At 42.6% G+C, this 14,168-nt stretch overlaps 1 long non-coding RNA gene across 2 annotated transcripts in view; it reads right to left on the bottom strand.

Annotated features, from left to right (window-relative positions):
- Positions 1-14,168, bottom strand: part of LOC138749386 (uncharacterized) — a 122,743-nt gene that overhangs the window by 73,081 nt on the left and 35,494 nt on the right. For both annotated transcript variants that reach the window (XR_011348602.1, XR_011348601.1), the window contains exon 2: positions 1,020-1,093. This is a non-coding gene — a long non-coding RNA (uncharacterized lncRNA). The remainder of the gene's footprint in view (positions 1-1,019; positions 1,094-14,168) is intronic.

Here is a 14,168-nt window from a genome sequence, read left to right on the forward strand (position 1 = left end):
TTTTTCGATACCTTCGCCACGTGTGAGGGTTAATTTACATCCACCTCCTCTTTCTCGAACCATCCCAAAACCCAGTTCACAGTTATTTCTGAAGCCACTGCAGGATGGCTGTGGTAAAATATCCAGGTCACCCTTGGCCTTCTTCGAGAGCTGGAATCTATTCCAAATACTTTACCCTTCAAGAAATTCCCTGAGAAGAGTTGGGTGCTTTGCGAGCTCAATGTCCAGGACAGGTTTTGTCATGTGGATTACTTCAGATGTGAGAAATCTCATTGAGCTTAGAAATACAATCATCATTTCCTCAAAAACCTGAGGGTCTAACATTAAATGTGTGTCAGATTTCCTGTTCAACAAGGTCACATTCTGAATATTAAGATAATATTTGTCTGGATTTTGTCGTGGCTGCAGCTTTTCACAGATTAGACCAAGGCAATAATTCAGGTGCTGTCTCCTCTTGCCCCACCTGCATCCAATTTTCACTGGAATGGTTGAGCAGGTTTAACAGATAAACAGGATCTGCTGATTTTACAGATGGTATTAACCCATTCACTGTAAAACACAAAATCTGCAGATACTGTGGTTGAAGTAAAAACAGCAGGTCAAAGTGTCCTTTATACAGGTAGATCCCAACTTACAGTTCCGGGACTTCTGTCGTAAGTTGGGATCTATCTATACAGATTAAAAATAAACATAATGTGTGAGTCTTATCATGCATTCCTGGAATAAGCCACAAAAAAAATCATTGAAATAGAGTTAATATTCTTCAGGCAAAAAAGTTAAACAATGTAAATAACAAGAGTCACACCAAAAGACCCAATTTTGATGCAAGTGTAGAAACAATTATTAAATGAATAGAACATTCAGACACAGGTCGGTCGGGGTGTCGAGAGTTTGGAACCAGCAGAAGCGGGGACCTCGGGTTCCCAGAAGGAGGAAGTGATCTGCACGCGCTGATAAGACGGAAACATTTCCTTCAGAGGGAAAAGAAACCACGATGATACGAGTAGACCTCGACCTACCTTTATTCAAAACGGATTCTGATCAGTGTAACTTCAAAATAGCGTAAATCGGAACATCATAAGCCAGGGTCTGTCTGTAAAGCAAAGGTAAAAACGGACGTTTCAGACTTGATCCCTTCATGGAGGAATGGAAAAATGTCGGCAGGCATCTGAACAGAAAGGTAAGGGGGGAGGCGAGGATACAATGGTAGGAGGTGATAGGTGGGAAGGGAGGGAGGGCCCAGCAGCAAGGGCCTGGGTGAGTACATTGTCTTGAGAGTACAGTTTTGGATCCGAGCACAAAATCTTCATTGTAATTCCACAGGATGATCTTGAGAAGGCAAGGGGTGTTTTGGCTAATATTTATCTGTAAACTAACCACAGATTGACTTGCTGTGTTCCGACAAAGAGTTTATGGCACGAAACATTCTTTTTTTTTCCCCACCCCTCAGAGATGCTGCCCGACCAGCTGAATATTTCCAGGTCCTCCATTGTAATTTTGAATTGTGAATCAGTTCTGAGGTGTAGCACAAATATTGGGGCTAAAGATTGGTATAGATGGACATTTCTGTGATGTATGTCTCTCTAAGACTCCATATGTGACTGAACTTAAACAAATGAGTCTTTCATTGACCAGCACCATGCCACTCTAGTCACACTTGCTAGTTAGTACAAAAGCAAGTATTCAAGTATTTCGCGATTGATACGAAGGTTGGAGGAGTTGTGGATGGAGCTGAAGGTTGTCATACGTTACAAAAGGATATAAACAGGATGTAGTGTTGGGCAGAAAAGTGTCAATCTGGATAAAAGAAGCTGTTTTTGTAACGCTGAGTGTGTGTCCTCAGGCTCCTGTACATTCTTGCTGATGGTAGCAGTGTGAAAAGAGCATGGGTTGATGAGGGTCCTTGATGATAGAAGCTACTTTCTTGAGGCACTGCCTCTTCAAGACGTCCTTAATGCCCATGGTGATGCACTTTGGAAGGTCAAACCAGAAGGCTGAGTACAGAGATAATGGTCAGATACTTAACAATGTGGATGAACAGAGGGACCTTGGGGTCCAAATCTAGGCATCTCTCAAGATTGCCATGCAGTTTGATAGGCTAGTTAAGAAGGATGGGATGCTGGGCTTCATTAGTCAAGGGATTGAGTTCAAGAGTCATGTGGCAACTCTACAAATCTCTGGTGAGACCACAGTTCAGTTCTGGTCACCTCATTATCCTCAAGGATGTGGAAGCTATGGAGAGGGTGCAGGAGATTTACCAGGATTTGCCTGGATTGGAAAATGTCTTATGAGGCAAGGTTAGTAGAGTTGGAACTTTTCTCTTTGGAGTGAAGAAGGGTGAGAGGAGATTTAATAGATGTCTACAAGATTCTGAGAGGCATAGATAAGGTGGATATCCAGCACCTTTTCCCCAGGGAATTGCAAACACCAGGGAACAAATGTACAATGTGAACGGATGAAAGTTTGAAGAAGACATCAGAGATAAGTTTTTTACACAGAGAGTTGTGGATGCCTGGAATGGCTTGCCAGGGGTGGTGGTGGAGGATGAAACATTAGAGGCATTTGAGAGACTCTTAGACAGGCACATGGATGAAAGAAAAATAGAGGGTTACTTGGTAGGAAAGGTTTAGAATTTTTTGGTAGCAATATACAGGTCAGCATTAGATCGAGGGCCGAAGGGCCTTCACTGTGCTGTAATGTTCTACATTTCTAGGTTTTAGCACTCCGAATGTAGCTGCACACTATCTTATGCCATTGATCTCACCGAGTCATTAAGCTGTACAGACCCATAAAACCAATTCCTCCTCCCCCAACCTTTAAGGGTTACTTTATTGAACAGAGCTCAACATAATTATTCTCTCAGATTTCTTCTTCTCTCTTTATTTCTTTTTTCTCTCTTTTCCCCTCCTGTCTTTGTATTAATTATCTTTTTCTCTCACTTTTTTATTCTCTTGTTCCCTTTCTTCCTTACCCTTTTCCTGCCCCCCCCCCCCCCACAACTTCTTTTGCCTTGATGTCACTTTCACAAGTATTAAACTCTGGTTGAACTGGCCATATTAATGTGCATATTCAGAACATATTTTGCTTCCTTTCTTGGTTTAATTTTCTGTACACACAATTTCTTCCATTGTGCTTTATTTCTGTTCCTCAATGCTGCTTCTCTTCCTCCTGGAGGCTTGTCTCCAGAGTCCCTCACCAATTTTTATAGATCCACCATAGAATGTATCCTGACAAGATGCATTAGAGTTTGGTCAGAATTAGAATTATGTGCCTCGAAATTTGCTTTTTAGTGGCAGCAGAATTGTGCAGAACAAGGTGCAAAAATGAATATAAATTACAACTCTGTAAATACAAGATTTAAAAAAGTTATTAATCAGTGGAGAAAAAGAAAAAACTGAACTAGTGTCCATTGTCTGTTCAGGAATCCGGTGGTGGAGGGGAAGAAGCTGTTTTTGTAATGCTGAGTGCATGTCCTCAGGCTGATGGTAGCAGTGTGAAAAGAGCATGGGTCGATGAGGGTCCTTGATGATAGAAGCTACTTTCTTGAGGCACTGCCTCTTAAAGACATCGTTAATGGCGTGAATTCCAATGCCCATGGTGACGGTGGCCGACTTTACAACCCTCAGTAGCCTGCTCCTGTCCTGTGCGGTAACAGATTTGCCCAAAGTCTGAATGAAACTGCACAGAGTTGCAAACGCAACTCAGGCCACAGCACAAACCATCCCTCCCTTCATCAACTCCACCATCACCTCTCGCTACCTCAGGCAAGCAGCCAACATATTAAAGGACCCATCCCCTCCGATCACACCCTCTTCTGCCCACTTCTGTGGGACAGAAGGCACACGAGTTTGAAAACATGAACCACCAGATTCAAGGACAGTTTCTTTTCTGCTGTTATCGGACTCTTGAATGGACCTCCCTTTAGTGAAAGATGATGCTTGTAATGTTTAACTATACTTTTTTAACACTGTCTTAAGGGACCTTATATCTGGTGCTTTTGTTTTAATGTAATGCTACAGCCTACACCTTTGTTTTAATTCTTGCTCTACCAGTTGTATTATGTAGAGGTTAACTTGCTGAGATAACAGGCAAACCAAAGTTTTTAATTGTTTCTCAGTACTCATCTTGTTTGATTTTCTTGTATCAAAAATCTACTGATTTCAGCTTGAATAGACTCAATCCCATAGTGGAGGTCAAGTCATTGAGTGTATTTAAGGCAGAGATTGATAGGTATCTGAATAGTCAGTATCAAAGGTTATGGAGAGAAGGCAGGGGTGTGGGGCTCCATGGGAGAATGGATCAACTCATGAGAGAATGGCAGAGTGGACTCGATGGGCCAAATGGCCTACTTCTGCTCCTATATCTTGTGGTTTTATGGTTGCTTCTGAAGTGGAGAATTTCAAGGAAGTAGAATCAAGTGAAGATATTGATCAGTATCTCAGTCAAGTTGATGCTTTTCCCTGAGGCTCTAGGCCAGGGACACAACCTTCCCTCAGCTATCCCATCAAGGCTCGTGAATTTCATTTATTTTGTTATTGATACTCATTTATCCTATGCTGGGCCACAGAGACCCAATCTACTTATTTTTAATTACATTTTTTAAGAATTAAATTTAGACATACAGCACAGTAACTGAATAAGCCCTTTTGGCCCACGAGCCCGTGCGGCCCAATTACACCCAATTAACCTACACTGCCTGGTACATCTTTTGAAAGGTTGGAGGAAACTGGAGCACCCGGAGGAAACCTACGTAGACACAGAGAGATTGTACAAACTCCTTACAAACAGTGCTGGATTTGAACCCCCATGCCAATCTCTGGTGCTAAAACAGCATGAGCTAACCATGTACTCCTATTCTATTCAGGATTTTGGGATAAAGGTGTGCTTTTAATGGTCTAACCATAAAACAATAGTTTAGTTTAAAATGTCACTGATTTATTTTAGACACGGATTTGTTCATTAAAAAAAATTCCTAGTTACTGAAAAAAAATCTGTAACTTAAAAGCTTGACTTGATGACATTATACTTTACCCGTCATTCTGCCATGGAAGGAACATTTCTGTGAAGGAGCTGTGGGAACGCCAGCGAGGAAATTCCCATGGATTCCTTCCCTGATCCCCTTAAGGTGTTGGATTTAAAATAATGAGGCACGCTGTAGGCTGCGCTGGCTGCAAGTTCACGTGTTTGTTGTCTATCGATGGTTTGTGTCAAGGTTGGAGAAGCAGCCAGAATTCTCTGAAATACTCCCAGAGAAGGCCATCTCTTGCTTGGAAACATGAGAGCAAATTAATGTTTGTTTTGTTACAAATGAGTTGTCCAAATAGAGTTTATTTCTTGTGTGACTTGTAAGTGAAGGAGAATACTATGCTGGGAGGGGAATGTTATTTCAACCAGATTAACCACCCACAGTGTTCAGCAGTAATGGCCATCCTTCACCTGATAAGTGGGACAGATTGTTTTCACTATTTTTTTCTTGAAAGATATGCCATCCTTTTCTTTTTGGCTTGGAATCACATTTAAGCATATTTTTAGCCATCTAAACCAAATCCTTCCCTTCCCTGCCCTCCTGCCAGGATTAATAGCAGCACCATTATTTGTGGTTCCTTTCGTGAAGACTTGTGCAGAAAGGAGAGATTGAACAATGGCAAGCGACTGAAAACAAGTTGTCTCCATGAATCAAAATAGGATGGTTTCATTTACCAATGATTTATTGTCAGGTCAAACTGAGCCTTAACTTGACGGTCTAATAATGGGACATTATTTCCAGGGAGGTGATAAAATAAACACAGACTCTCATTAGTTAATCTTTGGATAGTTTCTCTTTGAACTATGTTGGAGTGAGACGCTATTTCTTTACCAGCCGTCCATGATATTAAGATATATAGTTCCGGTCAAACTTACCCATGAGGTCAAAAGTTTGGGAACATGTGAAGAAAGAAACTATAAAGACATTTAATTATTGTCGTTTTAACCTTGGTGTAGGAAGTACTCACATTTCAAATGACATCCCATTCACACACCTTCCCAAAGGAAATTAAAGCTCTTCACTATTTCCATGGTTGAGTTCCATTTGTTCAACAGATCCAGAGAACAAACCTAGATTCATCCTAACTTGTATAGCGTCTTTCAAGTTCCAGGAACTATCATTTTTTTATAAAATCAGTGACTATGTGGAGTGAGCTGGCAATGTACAGTATGGTTAAAAATAGGGAAGACCTTAGGCTCAGCTGCAGGAGCAGAAGGTTCAAGTAGCACAGCTGTTATATTGCTCGTGACATTTTTTTGAGGAAATTGATTGACATTGGAGGGTCCTGACTGTCAAAAAATGTCTGAAATGGGTGGCTATGAGTGCATGGGAAGTCTCAGGGAGGTTCAAGTCTCGCTAAACTGAGGATAGATGGCTGCTGGAACATTCAATTCCATGTTATTTCTTCAACTGAAAATTGTTTTTTTTTTTCGGGAGTGAAATACAATGATACTTATTTCAAGCCACTTCAAAAAATTTGACAGGAGACTTTGAGCACCTTTTGTCCCAACCCCAGCTCCATATTTATCCAATGCAGTGATTCTGTGGGAGGCTCATTGGGACTTCCAAGACAACACAGCAGATGGATTGGGTGCCTGGAAAGTAAGTTGCTTTTTATTCTATGATTTGCTTTTTATTCTGTTATTCTTTTCTTCTCTCTCCCAGATTTTGTTCTAAAGACCATATGACCATAAGATTATAGGAGCAGAAATAGGCTATTTAGCCCATCACGTCAGCCCCCACCTAGCCTTCTTCCCATAACCATTGATGCCCTGTCCAATCAAGAACCGATCAATCTCTGCCTTAAATTAACCCAGTCCATAGATTTACTACACTCCGGCTGAATAAATTCTAAGTGAATTCCTTCAGTCCTGAAGTTTGCCTTCTTGTCCTAGACTCTCCCACCATGGGAAAGCACCTGTCTACATCCACACTATCCATGCCTTTCGACATTCAAAATGTCAAGTCAAGTTTATTGTCATCTGATTGTACAAATACAACATGACAAAACAGTGTCCTCCGGTCCTTGGTTCAAAACATGCAGACACACAACCAGACATAACACACATACAGACATGTATTAACAGAATAAATAGATAGATAGATAGATAGATAGATAGATAGATAGATAGATAAATACTCTTTTATACAAATAAGATATTCGGATGGTTAGTGTGAGTCATTCCTTTGATCATTCAGCTTTCTCACTCCCCGTGGGAAGAAGCTGTTCCTCAGCCTGGTGGCGCTGGCTCTGATACCCCTGTATCTCTTACCCATTGGCAGCAGCTGAAAGATGCTGTGTGCAGGGTGGAAGGGGTCCTCAATGATTTTGCACACCCTCTTCAGACATCGATGGAGGGAGAGGGACACTCCAGTGATCCTCTCTGCCACTCCTGGGGATTGATTTCTGATTCGTTTCTCTGCAGCATCCGTACCACACTGTGATGCAGCCGGCCAGGACACTCTCAATAGAGTTCCTGTAGAAGGTTGACTTCATGCGGTTGCGGTTGTGCCTTCCTGACAAGTGAGGGGATGTTGAGTGTCCATTAGTTAAGTGAACTCCAAGGAACTTGGTGCTCTTCACTCTCTCTTCTATAGAGTTATTGATGTGGGTAGTCATTCCTGGTCCTCCTGAAGTCCACGATCAACCTTCCTTCGCCTTGTTCACCTTGAGACTCAGCTTGTTCTTCTCGCACGTGAAGTTCCACCTCTTCTCTGTGGTGCAGCTCATGAGGCCCAATGACTGTTGTGTCATCTGCAAAACTGATGAACTGTTGAGCTGGAGCTGGCGATGCAGTAGCGTGAACAGGAACAGGAGTGGGCTGGGCACACAGCCAGTGCTCAGTGCGACAGTGCTTGACATTCTCCTATCGACCCAGACAGACTGTAGTCTTTCTGTTAGGAAGTCCAGGATCTAATTACAGAGATGAGTATTGAGTCCAGCAAGGACAGCTTCTCCACCAGCCTCTGGGGAATGATCGTATTAAATGTTTCAATGAGATCCCCCCTCATTCTCTTAAATTCTAATGAATACACACTAAGAGCTGTCATGATCATCCTTTCATTCTTGGAATCATTCTTGAGAACCTTCTCTGAACCCTCTCTAATGTTAACACATCCTTTCTTACATGAGGAGCCCAAAGTTGCTCACAATTCTCCAAGTGACGCCTCATCAGTGCCCTATAAATCACATCCTTGCTTTTATATTCCATTTCTCTTGAAATGAATGCCACGTGCTGACCGACTGAATCTCAGATCCAACAAAAGCTCTGTCGTCCTCACTCGTCTCCTAAACTCTGACACCCCCGATGGATGCCCCAAATTCTTTCGCTGTTCTAGAGGAGCTCTGAAGCCCAGTAACAAAGGTATCATTAGTATTGGCTAAGTACCCAATTATATTAAAGAATTTGCTAGTTATATCAGGGATTTTTAAATGAAATTTGCATGCACACGATTAAAACAGTTAAAAAAATACACATTTTAAAATGTTCAACTACACAAGTTACAGAACATGCATTAAATGGGTTTATTAAGGCCAGATGGTCCGGCAAGCAGTAATTACTGTGTAGTAATCCGTAAGAACACAGATTTCATGAAAAGTTTTGAGCATATGCTGGAAGAAGAACAATTTATTAAAGTTGAAGTTTACGTCAGATCACATGAGCAGAGCAGGCCTGCAGGGGGGAAGACAGCAAACAGCACTGGCGCTAACCTCGGCCCTTCTACAGAGAGCAATACTTCGCAGAAGCCCCTCAGCTACTATCAGTGATTGGAATAATTGCCAAAACCAATTCAAACTATGGGAAATACAAGGCTTCCTGTAATTAAAACACACACCTATAAATGCTTCAAACTCTGAGAGTCTCGAGGTGAGTCAGATCTGGAACTGTTACGTCCTCCATTTTGTATGATTGGTCACCAAAAATCCCATGGCAATGTAACCGTCAGTAACCCCATAGACTCAACCATGTCCATAAGTATACAGTGTGGCCACGTTATAATGCGATTGTTGGGGTCCATAAAATTTCATCGTGAGAACAGCAGGGTCATGCTAAATCGGGGTTTCAAAAAATCGCTGCCGGGACCCTGACATCCCCACTCCTGCCAGGGGGCTTGACCCCCCCACTCCTGCTGGTAGCCTGTTATCCCCGCACCTGCCCAGAAGCCCAACACTGGAGTCTAATGACCCATCCAAATTTGTGTTAAATTGGGGTGTGTAAAATTGAGGTTTCACTGTATTAAGATCAGCAGTAGGTCATTTATCCCTTTGAGCTCTGCCATTCATTCAAGATTATGACTGATTTTCTACCTCAACACCATCCCTTGATTCCTTTGATATTCAGAAATATTGATCTACGTTTAGCCCCGATTAAAGAATTCCAAAGCCCTCTTCTCAGTCCTAAATAAGTTATCCTTTACTCTGAGACTGGGTTCCTTGGTTTCAAACTCTTCTGCCAGAGAAACATCTCACACTCTCTAAGCTCTCATTTTCCGAACCCGAGGCAAAGCTGGTCTGGTCTCCGCCATCCCTCCTCATACAACAAACCTGCATCCAATCGAGTAAACATTTCCTGCACTCCCTCTGTGATAGCAATATCCTTTTTTAGGTAAGAAGACTAAACCCTTACCATGTGTGGTAGGTGTCGTTCTACCAAAGCCCAATAATTATTATGATAATAACTTAATTGTCATAGAAAGTAAAACCCCCTGTATCTGACATCTATAGGGATTGGTAGATGCTGGAGAAGTGAATTTTCTGGTTGCTTCACATTGCCTGTTACATAGATTGGCGAACTAACAGTGAGGCGCATCAATTTTAAACATGTATTTTTTACCTATTTATTTTCCATCTGCTGCCTTGCAGGTTTTGCCTCTTCAGGCAAAGGCGAGGAGAAGGTAACTCTGATTTCAAATCCCCGGGCTTGGCTCGCCCAGCCGTCGGTACCTCGAAAGGGCCCCAGATATGGGCAAATAGCACACGTCAGTCTGGCAGCAGGGGCTGGCTGCAGTGACAGAACATGGGAAACAGTTTTCCTAGCGGTCTGCGTCAGCAAATTCGGTGGCCGAAGGATCCGTAAGGACAACGGCCAGCGAGCACGGTCTTGCAACAGACCACTGTGGGGCAATCTTGCGTCACTTTGGCTGTCGTGCCTCGCACTCCACCAGGCTCAGTGGCGTTGGACTCAGAGGGAGGCGTTTGTCCTAGGCAAGCACTTGCCTCCAAGTCCTTGCCCTGGCACATGGTGCCTAAAGCTGAAAAGCTACAAGGCACCGTGTTCATCTTTGCTTGCGAAGGGATGGGCCATGGATGGATGGATTTTTTGCAATTTTTTTGGCAGTTGCTTGAATTCTGGATAACGGGTTTACGGTACATTGTCTTTGGCTTGGCTTCGTGGACGAAGATTTATGGAGGGGGTAAATGTCCATGTCAGCTGCAGGCTTGTTTGTGGCTGACAAGTCCGATGCGGGACAGGCAGACACGGTTGCAGCGGTTGCAGGGGAAAATTGGTTGGTTGGGGTTGGGTGTTGGGTTTTTCCTCCTTTGCCTTTTGTCAGTGAGGTGGGCTCTGCAGTCTTCTTCAAAGGAGGTTGCTGCCCGCCAAACTGTAAGGCGCCAAGATGCACGGTTTGAGGCGATATCAGCCCACTGGCGGTGGTCAATGTGGCAGGCACCAAGAGCTTTCTTTAGGCAGTCCTTGTACCTTTTCTTTGGTGCACCTCTGTCACGGTGGCCAGTGGAGAGCTCGCCATATAACACGATCTTGGGAAGGCGATGGTCCTCCATTCTGGAGACGTGACCCACCCAGCGCAGCTGAATCTTCAGCAGCGTGGACTCGATGCTGTCGACCTCTGCCATCTCGAGTGCAATGTATAAATACACCAAAATTCTTACCTAATTCTGCCTAAATGGAGAATAAAGAGACCATAGTTTATTGTCCTCTTTTAATTCATTCCAAAGTGCATTATGGTCAGTGAAGTACTTTACCACTGTCCCAGTGTATTAAACTGTTAGTCAGTTTGCACATAGCAAGCACTCACAAACATTTATAAGATAAGGAGTTAATAAATGGTTTTAGTTATGAAGAATGAAAGTTAAATATTGACAAATACCCGAAGCAGAATTCTCCTGATCTTCTTTTGAAATATTGTCTGGGGAGTTTTTGTGTCCAGCTGGTGAACATATAGGGCCTTGGTTTATTGCCTCATCAACAAGACATCACCTACATGTGGGTTGTCCACCTCGATGATGTAATGGAACTTTTTGTAGTTTTACCTCTAGAGAAGGATTTGAAGACGTGAGTTTCTGTCTCTGACAAGAGAGCTACCCACTGAGTTACGAATGATTAGCTCCAACGATGTGCCTCAACCCTTCTACAAAGCAAATCCCACTCCCCCATGTGACACTTGTTTTTCCATTGCATAAGCTGGACGAGTTGTATTTAAGGAAAAGGTTGATATGTTCTTGCCAGGGCATCAAAATTTATGGCAGTGGTCTCAACTGTTTTTCCCCACTCACATAACACCTTAAGTAATCCCTTAATAACCACAAAGCACCTATGGCACAGGATACCTTAGGGGCTCTGAGGTTAGAAAGGGATTACTTAAAGTGGTGAGTGGAAAAAAATAGTTGCGAGCCACTGGGTTATGGGGAGATGGCCATTCAGTGGGACGAAGTAGGAACCTGGGTCAGCTCATGATTAAATTGCGGGGCAGACTCGATGGGCTGAATAGCCTATTTCTTCTGTTCTATGTCTTATCATCTAACTCAGTGGTTCTCAACCTTTTTTTTTTCCCACTCACATACTGCCTTAAGTGGTCCCTTACTAACCACAGACACCTATGGCACAGGTGGTCTGTGGTTAGTAAGGGATTACTTAGGTGTTATGTGAGTGGAAAGATAAAGGTTGAGAACCACTGGTCTAATTTGTGGCCTATCCATTTTAAATCAGAGTTAAATTAAATCTACATGCCCATTAAGAACAGGGGTGAACCTACTCAAGTTCATTTTATGGGGGACTGTGCACCTCGTGGACAGAGGAAATTAGTATCCCATCATCCTGGCCTGGACTTGATTAAACATACAGGGTAATAATATACCAGCATGTAACTCAAGCCCCACCCTTTCCCTTAGGACCTTCCTTTCTAAACTAAATCAATGCAGCCAAATATTCAGCATCTTTTGGAAATGTCAAGCTATAAGGTCATATTCTGAAGATCATTATTCGAAGATCCTTCTCTATGTTTATAGTTTCTCTGACAAGTAAACCCATTGTTAATCACATTTAGTTGCCAGTAATTTGGGTCCAACATATTTTGGAAAAAGACCAAGAACTTGAAACTTAATATTCCAAGCATTAAATATAAAGGAATTTGGCAGTGCATTGTTGAAGTGTTTCCAAGACACTATGGATGAATTTCAAAACAGTTGCATCTCCACATAGTTATTTACGGTACTCTCATTCCTTCTCCCCGAATGGCTTATTGGACCTGGCGTGGTTCTGTAATGCTGGGACCCTGGAATGTTTTCTCTTTTAAAATGTACCATTATTTTTGTCAAAGGTTCCATGTTTAAAGCTGTGTTCTCGAGACCATGTTTTCATTTCTTTACTTACGGGATGTGGGCGTCACGCTTTTGTTGCTGAATTACTGAGAAGGTGCTGGTGCGCCACATCCTTGGATTGCTTCAGTCCATCCAGTGAACGTGATTGCACAGAGACGTTGCCAGGGGATTTCCTGGTTTACAACAGCAATGAAGGTATGGTGAGATATAACCAATTTGGGATTGTGTGACTTGGAGAGGAACCTGAAGCTGGTGCTGCCCCTGTTCAACATGGTGCTCAAGATCATGACTGAGTGTTGGAGCAGCCTGGCCGAGTGATAAGCATAAAAAATCAATCAAGGCTCACATTTTCCTTGATGGTAGCAGAGTGAAGAGGGCATAAACTGGGTGGTGGGGGTCTTCGAGGATAGAGGCTACTTTTTTTAAGACACCGCCTCATGTAGATGTCCTCGATGGAGTGAAGTCTGGTGCCTATGATGTCGCAGGCTGAGTTAACAACCCTCTGGAGTTTATTCTTGTCCTGAGAGTTGGCGCCTCCAAACCAGGCAGTTATGAAACCAGCCAGAATGCTCTCCATGGTCCACCTGTAGAAGTTTACAAGAGTCTTCAGTGACATACCAAACCGCCTCAGACATCTCACAAAGTTTAGCCACTGGCAGGTCTTCTTTGTGATTGACATTACAGAGTAATGTCATTAGATTGGAATCTTAAATTCTTAAATATATTTCCATAAAGTCATTTTCAGAGCCAGAGCAGAGTGTGTTGAGGTGACCAGACAGCTTGTGTACCACCACTGATTGGGGAATAACTTCAAGACAACAAATTCTTGTCGCTTGAATTCTTATTGCCATTATTTTTAATTAAATGACTTTATTACACTACGTGTAGAAAACAAAGGATTTGTCAGGTCTATTACACGTCCCCTGGGCTTAACTATTCTCCTGCCATTAATAATTATCCACAACCTGCAAATTGTATTCATAACACAAATTTGCCTCCACCAAGAGAGAGCCTCACTGCCAGAATTGGAATCAGAATTAATTGTCACGAACATGTCATGAAATTTGTTGATTGGTGGCAGCGTCACAGGTGCAAATATTGCTCTAAATTACATTTAAAAGATAGACTAGTGCAAAAGAAGAGAACATGAGGCAGTGCATGTTTCATTGTCCATTCAGATGGCTGAGGGGAAGAAGCTCTTGATGCAATCATTATTTTGTCACGTCAGCACCCTGGATGGAGCTTCAAAGGGAAAGTGCAACACAATGATTTGATTTAAATCCCCTAACATTAATAACATTGAAAAATTTAATTTACTTTTAACGAATGTCCACTGATATTTTCTGCTTTGCATTGAGGAACAACCAAATGGATTTTGACAGGTGCCCTTCATCAACTTGAAGTTTCGCTAATGATAGCTTCAGATTTAGAGTTGGAAACAGGCCCTTCTGCCCAACTCATCTATTCCGATCAAATAGCCAATCTGAGCTGGTCTCATTTGCCTGCATTTAACCCATATCCCTCAAAGCCTCTTCTATTTATGTGGCTGTCCAACTGTCTTCTAAACCTTGTATTGAACCC

The sequence above is a fragment of the Narcine bancroftii genome, chromosome 14, assembly GCF_036971445.1.
Source record: "Narcine bancroftii isolate sNarBan1 chromosome 14, sNarBan1.hap1, whole genome shotgun sequence".
Lineage (NCBI taxonomy): Eukaryota > Metazoa > Chordata > Chondrichthyes > Torpediniformes > Narcinidae > Narcine > Narcine bancroftii.